A 16,206-nucleotide genomic window follows, 5' to 3' on the forward strand; every position below is an offset into this window, starting at 1 on the left:
GACGCATGCTCTCCCCCTCCCGACCCCCCCCTCCAAGGCGCCAGGCTTCTGTAACTTATAAGATGGCGGCGTCCACATGTATGCGTCCTTCCCGGCATTAGCCAGGCAGCTAGAGGATGACTTAATAAGGAAAGTGGAGAAACTGACCAATTAATGAACATGCCCTGGTGAGTGCCGAGTCTCGGGCTGCCAAAGAGGTGGCCACCACAGCGGTCACCACTCGGACCGCCGCAGAGGTCACCACTCCGACCGCGTGGTCTGCGGAGCGGGATGAGTAGTCGGCTGACACTCCCGATTTCTCCCCTATTCCGCCCACAATAGATAAGTGGTCAGTGCCCACATCACCATACCTCCACGGATGAGCCTGTCAGGCTGGGGAGGCTAATTCCTAGGAGAGATCGTGTTTTGAGGTTTCCTTTTGTTTTCCTTTGTCTAATTGGTGTTTGACGGATAGTGTGTGTCTCCAAAATGGAGTGTTTTTTCCAGCTCCCCAGAGGCCTCGAGGAACGGCCTCAGTTCTTTCCCATCAACACTTAGTAGTTGATAAAATAGCTTATTGGTAACATTAATTATGGTATAATACGCTTTCCCCCACCCCCATGCCCTTTTTATGTACTCCAAATAAGGACCAGAGTATGTTAGTAAATATGTGGTCTGGGAGCATCTGTTATAATAGGCCTTATAGGGTGATCTGTGTTCTGTTGGTGGATGCTTACTTTGTCAAAAAGAAATTTCAGTACCTTAGCTAGGCATTGCTGAATAAAGTATGAATTGTTACAGCCATTTGGAAGCATTGATTTATCTATATTTAGAAAAATAAAAATATATCTGGAGTACCAAGTTCCAATATCTGGAACTCAGTAGTCTGACGTTCAAGGCTCAATCTTTCAGAAAGAGAAGCATCAGTATATAAATAAGGATACCTAAAAGAGGATGTTTGTGCAGCTCTCTCTTTGTGGCAAGTAATAAGAAACAACCTGTGTATCTATTAATAGGAAGATGTTTTAAAAAGTCTCTATAGTTTGAGTTTTTGGTATAAAAGGTGATTTTATAGCCTGTTACATTTTTTCATATATGTATGAGGGTGGCAAAGGAATGTTTGTTACTTGTAAAACATTTTGTCAGCTTTATATATTATGATCTATTTAACACAAATGCAAATACAGAGAATAAATGAAACACTAATACTAGAGTTGAAGTTTTGTCATATCTATCCACAACTGCATCTCACTCTTTTGTCGGCTTATTTTTCCCTTTCCCAACCAATATTTGTTGTGGAACCCAGGACACTGTGGTGCTATGCAGTCACACTGCCACTCAACTATATCTAGATCTCTCCCCACTTTAAGATTTGTTTCTAATTGTGTGTGTAGGTATGTGCACATGAGTATAATTATGGAAGCCAGAAGAAGCCATAAAATCCTGTGGAACTCAAGTTACAGGCGGTCGTAAGCCTACTTTTTGAGCCCCTTACCCTCCCTTTTCCCCCAAAACAAAGTCTTCTGTAGTTGAGGTTGTCCATGACCCTCACTACCCATTTCTAGCTCCCAAGCACTGGGATTACAAGCCTGTACCACCATGCCCAGCTTGTATCTCTTATTTTAGGAGTAGTAACCCAGGCTGGTCTTGATTTTGTAATCTTTCTTCCTCCGCCTTCCAAATAACTGAGATTATAAGGTCAGCTTCTCCACTTAATTTTTTGGTGACATATGAGGATCTAACATGACTGGTATTTTGCATGGGAGTTCTCAATACTTTGTAACTCAAGTTCCAGGTGATCCAAATCCTCTTTTGACCTTGGGTACCAGGCACATGATGCACAGACATCCACGCTCTGAGACTGTGCTCGTATCAATTTCTTTCTTGTGTTTTGAGACAGGGTCTTGCTATGTATATCAAGCTGGCCTGAAATTCCCAATCTTTCTGCTTCAGACTTGATCCATCAAACTTATGGCTATTAATTGACTTTCAGCCATTGAACCAGCACTGAAAAACAGACAAATATTTCAGTTTAATAATTCCAACCTTCATTACGTAGTCTGATACTAATACATGCTGGTTTTTTTTTTTAAATTTAAACTGTGCTGTCTTTATTGTTTTGTTTTACTTTTCTTTCTATTGTCATATGACACACTGACCAAAGGCAAAGTAGAGGAAGAAAGGATTTATTTGGCTTGTACTTTCAGATCATTAATCCACCACTAAAGGAAGTCAGAGCAGAAACTCAAGCAGGGACTTGAAGAAGAAGCCATGGAGGAATCCGGCTTGCTGGCTCACCCGTGCTTACTAGCTTGCGTATACACCCCAGAACCACTCACCCAGCTGATGATGCCACCCATCAGGCCAGTGTGAGTTGATCAATCTCTCAGATGACTGTAGACTATGTCAAATTCGCAGTTAAAGCCAACTAGGGCATGTGCTTTGTATTCTCTCTCTCTCTCTCTCTCTCTCTCTCTCTCTCTCTCTCTCTCTCTCTCATTTCTTAGGGTTTTTTTGAACGTCAAGTATGATGTAACCAGAAACTACAGTACATAGGCCTGTAGTGGTGTGGTAGTAAGATATGTGGGGATTTAGCATGTTCTGAATGCCCCTGGTTATCCTGTGTTTTACTGGTTGCGTGTTCCTGGGTTGTGAAGTACAATTGCCCACTCTCTTAATTATCTCTTCCCCTCCATGTGAGATGTGATGACAAGAGAGCTGTGGGCAGGAAACTTCAGGCTGGAATTGGGTACCCAGATACATCCCTTTCGCATCTCCTTTAGTCCTTGATAAAGCAGTTTATTTTGAGCAGCAGCCTTGTTCAGTACAGAACACTCTTATGCATTTCGAAATGGCTGAATATATTTGAAGTTGGTTGGACCCTCCTAAGCATATGAGATTTTTCTCCGATGTTCATCGTGAAAACCTGGTAGTAGTCCTAGAGGTAGAGATCATGAAAAATTTTTGGACTCTCCATGGTATCGCTCACCCTGTGCCCAGGCTCTGTGTTTGCTTGCTTTAGCGTTGTTTGTTTATTTCTTTGAGACAGGGTCTGACTACATAGCCTTGTCTGTTCTGGAACTTACCATGTAGACTAGGCTGGCCTCAGATTCACAGAGATCTGCCTGCCTCTGCCTCTGCCTCTGCCTCTGCCTCTGCCTCTGCCTCTGCCTCTGCCTNCCTCTGCCTCTGCCTCTGCCTCTGCCTCTGCCTCTGCCTCTGCCTCTGCCTCTGCCTCTGCCTCTGCCTCTGCCTCTGCCTCTGCCTCCCGAGTGCTGGGGCTAAAGGCATGTACCAGCATGCCTGGCTAGAATGACAGTTTTCAAGCTCTGAGCATTCTGTACTGTAAAGCAGAAATCATCTATAAATTTTTGACACAGTAAGTTAGTGTCCATAAATTTTCTGCTAGGAGTTTTGGATTACTTTTCATCTGTATGATGTTATGATGGTCAGTCTGGGAGCATCACATTCCATTAAGGCCCCTTTTGCTTTGCTTTGTTTTAGTGTTCAGCATATAGTAGTTTGTTATACATTCATCACTTTGCTATTGTAGCACTATAATAGTGACTTTTTTCCCTACTGTTACATAAGCAAGACTTTACAAATTTTCAGTTTATACTGGTTTGTTTTTTTAACATATTAGCACATTGATTTTGTTTTATTTTGAGATAGGATCTTCTGTAACTCAGGCTGGCCCCAAACTCCCCAGGTAGCTGAGTCTTTCCTTGAACTCCTGATCCTCCCTCCAGTCTTCATTTCCCAAGTGCTGGGATTACAGATGTGCTCTACAGAGCTTTCACACTGATTTTGCTTGCTTGCTTGTTTGTTTTGTTTTGAGACAGGGTTTCTCTGTGTAGCCCTGGTTGTCCTGGAACTCACTCTGTAGACCAGGCTGGCCTTGAACTCAGAAATCCACCTGCCTCTGCCTCCCAAGTGCTGGGATTAAAAGGCATGCGCCACCACTACCTGGCTTCCACACTAATTTTTATTACTAACCTTGGATAGTACCAGTTTGATGGAACAATCTGCTGTTGATGTGTTATCCTTTTGTATATTCTTTTGGTTTTCTTTTTTACTAAACACCCCCTTCCCCAGTATTAAGAATGGAACTCACAATGACTCATAGTACTCTCCACTAAGGTACATTCTAAGTCCTTACAGTTTTTATTTTCTTTTGAGGCAGGGAGTCCTTGTAGAGATGAACCACAGCACCTAAATTTCCTTGGGATAGTCTACTTAGACAGTGTTTGTGGTTTCAGTTTTGATCATTCTGAATATTTTTCCTGTCTCCCCTCCTTGTTTTTTTTTTCCTAATCTTCAAAACATGAACAGGAACAACCACTGCTTTAGACTGGCAGTAAAGGTCTTCTTTGTTTTATTATAATCTTGATTTGATTTTTTTTTTTTTTTTTTTTAATTTGAGACAGGGTTTCTCTGTGTAGCCCTGGCTGTCCTGGAACTCACTCTGTCGACCAGACTGGCCTCGAACTCAGAAATCCGCCTGCCTCTGCCTCCCAAGTGCTGGGATTAAAGGCGTGCACCACCACTGCCTGGCTTGTTTTACTATAATCTTAAGAGAAAAGTTTCATACTTTAAGCTTTTCTGTGATTTGTATGTGCATATGCTTTGTTGTGGTAGCATTTCCTTCTATTCCTATTAGCTGAGAGGATATATATATATATATATATATATATATATATATATAATTTTTATATTTATTTATTTTTATTTTATGTACGTTGATGCTTTGCCTACTTGGATGTCTGTGTGAGGGAGTCAGATCCCATGGAACTGGAGTTACAGATAGTTGTAAACTACCATATGGTTTCTGGGAATTGAACCTGGGTCCTCTGGAAGAGCAGCCAGTGCCCCTAACCACTGAGCCATTTCTCAGCCCCTAGCTGAGAATTTTTTAAAAAGATGTATTTAGTTACATTTCCGTGTGTTTGCATGAGTTTATATACACTACATACATGTAGGAGCCTATGGAGAGCAGAGGGTATCAGAGCCCCTGTAGCTGGACTTAATAATAACTTCAGAAATGGAAGCAGGTGGATCAGGAAAGAGTGCAAGACTAGACTCAGCTAACTTGTGAGTTTGGTGCCAGCCTGGGTTAGATAAGATTCTGTCTCAGTGAGCTAATGTACTAGCAACAAACCACTAGAAATTAAATTTTGAATTTTTTTTATAAATTGAAATTTTATAAAGTTTCATTTATATAACCACAGAAAAAGCATCGAGTCTATAGTACCTCAATAGCAAGATGATGAATGTGTAACAAAGGACCTTCAGCATCAATTATAGCTTCTGGATATGGCTGCTGGGAGCTGAAACCCAGTCTTCTACAAGACCAGGAATCGGTCCTGATCATCGATCCATCTCTCTAGTCCGTCCACTAATTTTTTTAAATTTTTTATGTTTTGATTTTTCAAGGCAGGGTTTCTCTGTATAACCCTGGCTGTCCCGGAACTCACTTTGTAGACCCGGCTGACCTCGAACTCAGAAATCCGCCTGCCTCTGCCTCCCGAGTGCTAGGATTAATGGAGTGCGCCACCATGCCCGGCCCGTCCACTAATTTTTATCATGGAAGAATATTGATTGGAAGGGGGCTGGGGAAACAGCTTCGTTGTAAAGTGCTTGGAGCAGGAGCACTTGAGTAAATCTACCCTGGACATGGTGGCAAGCAATTGTGAAGCCAGTTGAGTGAGGGTATCAGACACAAGTGGATTACTGTAGCTCGCTGGCCAGCCAGCCTAGCCAAATAATGGACTCTAAGTTCTCTGAGACCTTGTCTCAAAAACTAACATTGAGAGTGATTAAAAATGACACAGCATCACCCTCTGACCTCCACACGCACACATGCACATACATATGAACTCATATACACACAAATGATGCATACACATAAATAATAAATAAATATTTGATTTTTAAAAATGCATCTGTTGATATGATTGTGTTTCTTCTTGCAACTGTTGGTATGGAAATTTTATTTTTCAGTTATAGCCCAAGCAAGCAAGTTTCAAAGTACTATGAATGTAAGACCAAATTAGAGTCCTTTATTAGCTTGCAACAGAGCACAGACTCTTGCTTCGAAGAACACTGAAGCTCAAAAAACTGCAATGACGTCATTGGCAGGCGTGGGTCGGGGGACCTGGTTTTGGTTATACATTCAGCTGATTTTTTGATTATTCATCTGGGCTGTGGTCAGGGCATTGGAAAGTTCCAAAGATGCTGTCAAGGTGGACTGGATTTTTTAGGGGATTAGGGGCTGAAAGATACCTGAACAAAGTGATGTCAGGGTAAAATCAGGACAAGGTGGCCTTACCACAGTCACTTTAGCAACGGTGGGGTTAAAAGTGGAGTGTGCTACACAAGCACTCTCCCACTGACCTATGCTCTCGGCCCAGGCTTTTAAAATCATTAATTAATTAATTAATTAGTTAATTAATTAATTACTTAGTTTATTCTAATTTAAGGTAAAGTCTAGCTTGCAGTCGAGCTTACCCTTGAAGTCCCAATCCTGCTGCCTCAGTTTCCCAGGGGCTAGGATTCCAGGTATGGTCCACCGTGCCTAGCTCATTGTGGATTGATTTTTAAAAATGTTTAACCTACCCTGGGGTCGGAAAATAAACTACATTTGCCTGTAGTATGTTCTCTTCCTATAGGCCCTATGATCTTACCATCTCTACCTCCCAGCACTAAATTAACAGATGCTGTCACACTGCCTAAAAACAACAACAACAACAAACACACACACACAAAAATGGTGACTGGGACCCTAATGAAGCTCTCACATGTACACAGAAAACATTTCCCACTGAGATATCTCCCAAGCTCGAATTCCTTTCAGGTGGTCTTTAATTGAATGTAATATTTTGTTATAGGCTTTGTATCCAAGCAATACTGATTTGTATTTTTGATTTTCTTTTACTTGTTTGCTTTCTCTTTGGTTTTGATTATCGGGGTTATCTGGACGGATAGTTGGAAAGTGGCTTTGCTTTTCCTTTGTTTTAGGAAAGCTGAGGTTTTTGTTGTTTTTTTGCTTGTTTCTGTTTTAAAGACAGAGTTTTACCATGTAGCGCAGGCTACGAGGCATGCACCGTGTTGAGTGGCCCCCAAACTTGCAGTAGTCCTCCTAACTCAGCCTCCTCTTGCTCGGATTGCAAACAAGAGCCAGGAGGCCTGCCTGACGAGCGAGCTGGTGTTGACAGGAGATGAAGCATGATGATGTGTAGAGGCCCTTATGTCATGGATTTGGTTTCTAGAGTAGATCAATGTGCTTCTGCTGATCTTTATCTTATAACCTAACTATGACACTTTCTGTTTCCCAAGGAATTACTTCCTTTTGTCTTAATTTAGCAAACACTAGCATCACCATTGCCAGTCTTAGTGTGGGGTGCTCTGGGGGGCTGTTCTTTAACTGTTGATATTCATAAAATATTTCCTCTTTCTCTTATGATAGTGGTCGCTTTTGCATTTCTGGACTCTTGACAAAACAGGAGCAAGGGCATGTCCCGTTTCTGGCCAAGGACAGAACTCACAGCTGTTGCTTACAAGGTTCATGCCCTACATGGTATGAGCACTTTCTAGCTCCTGTTGTCATTAACAGTCTTAGGTGTCCAGTGTGAACTGTGTTTTTTAAGTCATTTTCTATCACTAAAGTTTTTGTTCCTTATACAAATCCTACCCTCCCACTTCCTTGTATATCTTTCAGTCTTTATTGAAACTTGACTATTTTAGGTAATATGTTGCAATGAAATGGGTCTTTTCAGGGAGCAAAGCCCTAAACAGAGTGAGCTGCAGAGAGCCGCACTCAGCTTCCCCAGCACCCAGGGCATAAAGCCACTGAGCAGTGACTCACCACAGAAGTCAAAGGCTCACTCCGCTCAGTGTCCTGCAGAATTTTCCAGCTACCCCTTTAGCTCAAAATGTATTTGGGATTTTTTTAAGCACCCACCCCAGCCCAAACTACAAAGTTTAACGCACCTTTTAACCCAATTTGGTAATGTGATCCAACTTGGGGTGTTCTTGCGTTACACGTCCCCCTCACTATGGGACCATAACACCCTTTGCTTTCTGTGGCTGGCCTAAACTATTATCTTAGACTATACATATGGTGCCGGAAGGACATTGACACCCCCCAACCCCCCCGTGATGGGGTAGCTGAGCAAATTTGTTGAAATAAAACAAGATAGTTTGCTGCATGCGTTGACTCTCTACATCTGTTGATTTCTCCGTAGCGCTATGATTGAACTTTAATTGCACTTAGTGCTACCAAGTGAATGTAATATTTTAAATTCTTTGTGTTATAAGCAATGTTTACAGCATCTTCACAATGTTTAAAAGCCACCACAAGAAACTTGTTCTTTTTCTTGTAAGAAAGCAAACTCCTTATCCATTCATTTTTATTTATTTATTTATTTGTTTCTCTTTTTCTCTCTCTGTGTGTGTGTGTGTGTGTGTGTGCGCGCGCACGCGCACACGCATTCCTATGCTTTCAGAAGCTGGGAAAAGGTGTCAGATCCCCTGGAACTGGAGTTCCAGGCAGTTGTTAGCTGCCACATGAGGGCTGGGAACCTAACCTGGGTCCTCTTCTTGCACAGCCGTGTTCTTATCTGCTGAGCCATCCCTCTAACACCAACAATTCACTAACAGCTTTAGACTCCTTTCCCAACTCTACTCTTGATATTTTCACTACATCTGAGGTTATTTCTTCTACTAAAATCTTGACTCATCCCCAAGATCACCCATCAAGGTTGGAATCAACTTCCTCCAAACTCCGGTTAATTTTACTTGCTTTCCTGACAAAGGTTGACAGAACACGCTATACAAATGCTCTACCCTACACTACTGCCTTACAGCCCCCGTGTTGCTATTTTACTCACTCCTCCCATGGATCACAAACAAAATGTAATACACACTGTTAATGTTTGTGATTCAACAGCAGAGTCCTTTGACCAACATGAACGAGGTTCTAGGTACAATCCCCAGGAGTGGCAAACGAAGAAAAAAGAGAAATGTAATTCGTAATTAAACTTGATAATTTAAATTATTCCTTCATTGAAGTATCAACTGAGAAATGTATACCGTGTTATTAGGTGGCATGGAAATACCAATCTCATTGCACGTCATCCTCATAGCTTTTGGATGAGCAGATACAGATCTGACTGTTGGGTTTGTACTGCTGGCATCCTGACTCACTGGGTCACCTCATTGGTTCCGGTAAAGACTTTTTAACCTTGTCTTTCTGAACTCCTTTGTTCTATGACTCGTCTTCATAATAACACTGTTTTGTCTAAAATATGCCCTATCTGCCAAAAGGACCAGGAACAGGAGAAAGTTTCAAGAATAATTGAGAATCAAATGGTTTTTTACCCAGCACTTGGGAGGCAGAGGCAGGCAGATTTCTGAGTTCGAGGCCAGCCTGGTCTACAGAGTGAGTTCCAGGACAGCCAGGGCTATACAGAGAAACCCTGTCTCGAAAAACAAAAACAAAACAAAACAAAAGTTTTTTAAATCATTTTATTCAGACTATAGTTGAAAAGTTGCTCTGCCTTCTGAGTGCTGGGATTACTCTACCATGACTAGTTGCAGGAATTTTTTAATACTTAGGTCCTTAAAGATATATTTAAATAAATAAGTTTAAAATAAAAGCCTTTATGATAATATATACCACAAACTATTCAGAAGGAACCTAACTTCCTTTACATACAAACAATAAAGCCTTTGTAATTATGATCTTAAACTAATTAAGTTCTAGACCAATCTAGTCTAAAGAGTGAGTTCCACAACAACCAGGACTAAACAGAGAAACTTTGTCTCTTAAAACAAAACAGACAAAAAAAAAAAAAAAAAAAAAAAAAAAAAAAAAAAAAAAAAAAACAAAAGAAGAAGAAAAGAAAAAAAAAAGAAAGAAAGAACGAAAATCACTGCAACTCTTACTTTTCAATTGTATAGTCTGAATAAAATTATTAAAACTCATGAGATTCTCAATTATTCTCTCCTGTTCCTGTAATTAGGTAAATAGGTAATTAGGCAAAAAGATAAAAGTCAGTGAACAAAAGGATACTAAGGAAAGGCAAGACTTAGTGGTAGGTAGCATCAGTACACAGCAGAGGTAGTGATAAGAAAAGGCCCTTTTTGGTGGTGCTATTGTGGCTGTGAATAATCACTTTCTTTTTGGATAGATGTCTTGGCTTCCCGCAGGCAGCCCTTCCTCCTTAAACTCCCCTTTGTCTTTGTTTGGCCACATTTCTTGCCTTGGCTTTGATTTCTTTGTTTTTGGTACCCAAGGAATGTCTTTTCTACTCTTTGATGTTTCTTACAGATTATTAATGTGTTCTTCTTTATACAGTATTTCTACTTTGAGTTGCTTTGCTTAGGCAACTCCTAAGTTTATTACTATTTTTTATAGCATACACCTAGCTTTCAAGTATTAAGGAATTAACCCAATTGCATGTAAAATAAAATAATCCATGGAATTAGCATACATTAGCTCTTTTTCTTATTGCTGCTGCTGGTGGTGTTAATGGTGGCAGCAGCAGCTGTGGTGTTGATGGTGGCCCAGGTGCTAGCAGCAGTGGTGGTGGTGCTGTTGTTTGAACAGGGTTTTGAGTATCCCTGGCAGGCCTTGAATTTGAGCCCCCAATATTTCTATGATCCTGACTTCACCTTCCAGGCACGAACCGCCACAGCCTTGCAAACTGTGATTTAGTATCAAGAGCAGAATATTCACATTATTCCATATATAACAACATGATAAATACGTTTTGCTACTTCCCTATTTATGAAGTCACTTCGAAATTATTTTTTAATTAGCAAACAAAGAAGTGGGTTTCATTACAGCATTTGCATACATATATGCCTCAAACTCACAAAAATCAGCATACCTCGGTTTCCTGAGTGCTGGGATTACACGCATATGCCTGACTTGATAATTCTACTTTAAATTGTTTCAAGACTCTCCACACCAACTTCCAGATTCACTGTAACAGTAAAATAAGTTTCCCTTTCCCCACATCATTGTTGGCTTTCCCCACTTTCCACAGTTTCAAACATAGTCCCAACTTGCATTTCCCTGATGGCTTAGGGTGATGGACATATTTTCAGAAATTGGCCACTTGTGTGTGTTCAGTTTCATTTACTGGCTGGATAATTTGTGGGGTTTTGAAGGGTTTAACTTCTTTATAAAGAACCTGTCGATGTTAATTCTCTGTCTAATGTACAGTTGGCAAAGACTCTTTTTTAAAACCCCATTTTTGTGGACTGTCCCATCATTTTCATGACAATATTCTTTATAGATTTCATTCTTTGATATTTAATTTATTATTATTATTATTACTACCATTATTATTAGTGTTTGTGTGCACTGCTGTGCTGTGTATATGGGGTCAGTTCTGTCCTTTCACCTTTGCCTGTAGGGTCATCTCTCTGGGCCTTTCATATTATTTTTATCCTAACGTTAGAATACACTCTTTTCATCTATCACAAATTGCTAAGAAAGGCTGTGTGTAAAGGAATAGCAACAGGAATGTCACTGTATTGATGCTGCCTTTTTATTATGGTATTCATCACACAAGTCTATGCATGTGATAACATGCAATGTTAATATGGCTTGGGTACTGAGCTTTATTTTTATTTATTTATTTTTATTATTTATTTATTTATTTTGTTTTGTTTTTTTCGACACAGGGTTTCTCTGTTCAGTCTTGGCTGTCCTGGAACTCACTCTGTAGACCAGGCTGGCCTCGAAATCAGAGATCCGCCTGCCTCTGCCTCCCAAGTGCTGGGATTACAGGCTTGCGCCAGCACTGCCTGGCTTGTACTGTGCTTTATTTATGGGCAATGTGATTTCTTGGGGAAATCTGGGTGCTGTGGGCAAGAGGGCTATATTGTATTTGTCCCATACTAATAACTTTCTAGCACAACATGTAAAAATGTAAATCATCAAGGTAAAAGGAAACTGTCTGGAGAGGTGGTTCAGAGGTTCAGAGGGCCCAGGTTCATCCACGTGGCAGCTTACAACTGTCTGTAACTTCTGTATTCTGATAGAACAACCTCATACAGACATATGTGCTCAAAACACCCATGTAGATAAAATAAAAATAAATAAGTAATCAAAAAACAATCTGAATCTAGGAGAGTAACAGTTTGCAAATGATAGGAAAAATGAAAAATGATATGAGCAACTAAAAGAGAAGATTAATAGGGGTTGGGAGTTTAGGTCAACAGCAAAGAGCTTGTTAGCAAGGCATTCTGTCCTCAGCTGGGGGAGGGAATGGAGGGGCAGTGGGAGGCAGTAGGGGCCTGGTAGGAGACAGTGGGGAGAGTGGTGGGAGGTGGTGGGGGGCCATTAGGAGGCAGTGGGGGGTGGGAGGCACTGGTGGGGGGCTGTAGAAGACATTAGGGTGCCCTGGGGAGTGAGGACTAAATAACAAGATTAGTATAAAAGAAACTGACTCCACAATGGGGCCACTGCACCACTGCCTGCTGGCCATTCCTAAATGCCTTTTTTTTTTTTTTTTTTTTTTGATAAAACAAAGACAGAACATATAATAAATGAAACAAATACTGAACTGAAGGGGAAAAGTGTTCCAAAAGTTTATGTGAAAACAACAGGTCTAATTTCTCATTATTAGTTAAAACAAAAAGCTAAAATGAGTTTGTCAAATGAAAAGATGAAGACACAAAATTTAAAGTTAGAATGTGTATTGGTACACAGAAGGTAAGTATTCACTCAAATCCATAAGAGAATAAATTCATAGAGGTATGAATTAACAAAGTTTTCACATGAATATTTCAAGACAAAGTTGTTAAAATAGCGACTACAATGATTTAGGAAGGTAAACGTAACGTAAAAAGAGTCAAGGCAGAAAGAATCAGCATAAAATAGCATTTGCAGGAGCTCTCTGCTGCTGGCTGAAGGGCTCTCCCTAACCATGCTGGCTGTAGCCTGGCCTGCAAGCATCCTGACCTGCTCTTGCTCAATACTTTCGAAATCATCATCATGCTGGTAGCTGGCTGCCAGCTGTCAAACATCTGGAACATCACCTCCAAATGTCCTTCATTTGGTGGGGATGTTTCAAAGAGAGCAGCTCCTATTCTGATGGCTACCAGAGCTTCATGGACTCTGGAAAAGAATGGCGGTCCCCCCATTCTTTTGCACACATATCTTGGTCATCTGTTTCATCCCCTCTTTCTCTTTCTTCTGTAGACCCCACCTGATTGTTTTTCTGAGAGTGACTGGAGGCCTCCTGGCTCAGGTTGCTGCTCTTTTCCAGCTAATCCCCCTGATAATCAGGACTGTGAAGGACACACAGACCTTTCGCTTTCATGCTAACTCTGGTCCCCTTTTTCCTATTTCTTTAAGAGATTATTAATGTCATTGATGGACAGGGCAACATGGCAGGGACTTTGCGAAAAGATAAGGCCCACATGGCAGAATGAGGGTCCCTTCTTATCATTTTAGAGGAAGGGTAAGGTTCTCCAGCACTTCACTAGTGCACATGCTTGCTGGCAGTGGGGATGGAGGGAGCCTGTTAGCCTGGGGCCTATAAGCTGACTCAGCTATGAGGGTGGAGATAGCAAGAATGTAGAAGAACTAGTTATTGGAAAAACTCTGAAGTAGCATGGCCCTGACTAACATTCCTGACTTCTGTTTCTGTCAGATAGGTTTTAGAATACCATGAGATGGTTCATTCCAAAGGTGCATTAAGCTTTAAGTCCAGTTACAAATGAGCAGAAAACATTAGTATATGTTTAGTATGCTAGTATTAGTATACAAATTAGTATAAAGACAGTATACAAATGAGCAGAAAACATTAGCTAATGCATGCTAGGCTACCAATTTCCTAACCCCCCAAAGTCTGCTTCACCCCACCTAGAACTGTAGAGAATTAAATTACACACCTGATAAGCTGGATCAAATAAACAAGAGATGAATCCATTTCGTTAAGAAAATAAATAAATAAACAAACAGATAAATAAATAAATAAATGTGACATAGGGAAAGGTAATGCCTAGATGAAATATTAGGATTGTCCCACTCCCCCCACAGATTATGAAAGAAAGGAAGGAAAGGAAGAAGGAAGGAAGATGGAAGGGGAGGAAAGGTCAGAGTATATACGTTTCTCAATGCACTGGGCCAGCCCACCTGACATCCCAGGCTGAGGCAAATAATAAGGTGCTTTGCTTCTGAGGCTCCAACACTCTTCCCTCCCTCTTTTTTTTTTTTTTATTAGTTTTTGTTTGTTTGTTTGTTTTTTGTTTTTGTTTTTCGAGACAGGGTTTCTCTGTGTAGCCCTGACTGTCCTGGAACTCACTCTGTAGACCAGGCTGCCCTTGAACTCAGAGATATGCCTGTCTCTGCCTCCCAAGTGCTGGAATTAAAGGCGTGCGCCACCACTGCCCAGCATACTGGTCATTTTGTAACAGAGCTGCTAATAGAGTTAAATCGACTCTGTTCCCAAGGTTCTGTCTGTGCTGCAGTGGCTCATTCCAGAGAGGCACAGGGGAAAGGGTGAGCTGTGTAAGGAGCAGTCAGGTCAGGTAGATAATGAATGGGCTGGTGGTGATTACAGGAGAGGGACTCACATCCTGTTCATCCACTAACTTAGTGAGGGGGTAGACAAGGCAAAGTAGGAGAGTCATATTCACTAGGGAGACAAGGATCCTCACTGACCAATGTGGCAATGTCTTCCCTTGACCTCCCCCTCCCCAAACACCCTCCTTCTTGTCAAAAGACTTAATGCCTCAAATATACAGGCTGAAATTCCTCACCCTCACCCCTGCCCCAGGGAGCCTGAAGTTCCAGGATGGACAAGGTTGTGCAGCATGCTCAGGATGCCTAGGGACCTTGTACAAGGATCCTGCCCTCCATGCTTTAGGGATGGATGGCTTGGCCTAAACCAGGTGAGAGCCACTGGGTCCCTCTGGAGAAGGCAAAGGCTGCCTAGCCATTGGATACAGTGGGACCCACAAATGGAACCCATCGACACACTGGAGGAGACCCTGGAAACCCTAGGAAGTTGTTAGGTGAATGTCTCAAGACAGGAAATATTCTTCTAAGCTACCTAGATACAGGAACTACTCAAGATTTTGCCTTATAAGGATAGGTGGACGAAATACTTTTTAAAAGTTCTGTCATTTGGAGGAAGGGTCACAGGAAGGCTCCTAGCTGTAGGCACCAGGTCCCTTTCTTTCCTGCTTTTCCTCTTAGGAACCAGGAAGATCAGGGAAAATCTGCAACTTTTAGGCCAAAAGTCAGAAGTGGGGGATGGGCACACACAAGGAACTTCTGGTGTCCTCTGAACTAAAATAACTAATAACGAAGGGGAAAAGATCCTGCTGCTGTTGTGGCCTCATATTCATGGGCAAAAAAAGAGGAAGTTCAAACTGATTACCGAGAAAACACCACTTGTAGGGAGCACAGTGCTCCTCCAGAACTTGCCATTCTATAAGCAAACCACGAGAGAAGACAAATAGGAAAGTTAAATCATAGCTACACAGCCTTTTAATACTAGCACGTGATACACTATGTGCCCATAAAATAGAAGTAAACTGTGAAAAAAGGTACATACTTGGATTCAAAGTTGGTTTGGGTACTTTCCCTGGTTTCAATTTGAAGAACCAAATCAAACAACGAACCCACGATTTAAATCAGATCTGGCCAAAGCTGAGGCTTACATGCCTTCAATTTAGTAATACAAGTCCTACAACTCACACTACACCAATTGAACCAGCAACTGATGCATCGCCACACAATCATAAGCCAGTTCCAGGCCCTGACTGTAGGCTAATGTTCTACCTTGTGTGTGAGATAAGCGTCTCTCCTTGTGCTAGGGCTCACTAATCAATTGGTTTGACTGGCTCTTGGCTTTGTTTCCAGCTTCTCCAGTGCTGGGAAGACAAACATGCATTTTTGTGTGGATACTAGGTGAAGGAGGCTCAGGGGCGGTTAGGCCAAAATGGAAAGCAGTTGGTGGTTGTTTCTTGGTCCTTTCCCCCAAGGGTGCTGGATCTGATACAATTTGCTAACTGAAGGTGGGCAATAATGGAGAGATCTGCCTGCTTTTGCCTCCCTGTTGCTAGATTAAAGGCTACCACTAAGCCAGTTTGAACTGTTTGCTCTTCTCTTCTCTTCTCTTCTCTTCTCTTCTCTTCTCTTCTCTTCTCTTCTCTTCTCTTCTCTTCTCTTCTCTCCTCTCCTCTCCTCTCCTCTCCTCT

The 16,206-nt window shown here is 41.5% G+C and overlaps 1 long non-coding RNA gene across 1 annotated transcript in view; it reads left to right on the forward strand.

Annotated features, from left to right (window-relative positions):
* Positions 1-62: 62 nt before the first annotated feature.
* Positions 63-16,206, forward strand: part of LOC115063134 — a 26,764-nt gene continuing 10,620 nt past the window's right edge. Inside the window, exons 1-2 of the long non-coding RNA XR_003843015.1 lie at positions 63-167; positions 2,187-2,348. This is a non-coding gene — a long non-coding RNA (uncharacterized LOC115063134). The remainder of the gene's footprint in view (positions 168-2,186; positions 2,349-16,206) is intronic.

This window comes from Mus pahari, chromosome X, assembly GCF_900095145.1.
Source record: "Mus pahari chromosome X, PAHARI_EIJ_v1.1, whole genome shotgun sequence".
In the NCBI taxonomy this organism is placed as follows: domain Eukaryota; kingdom Metazoa; phylum Chordata; class Mammalia; order Rodentia; family Muridae; genus Mus; species Mus pahari.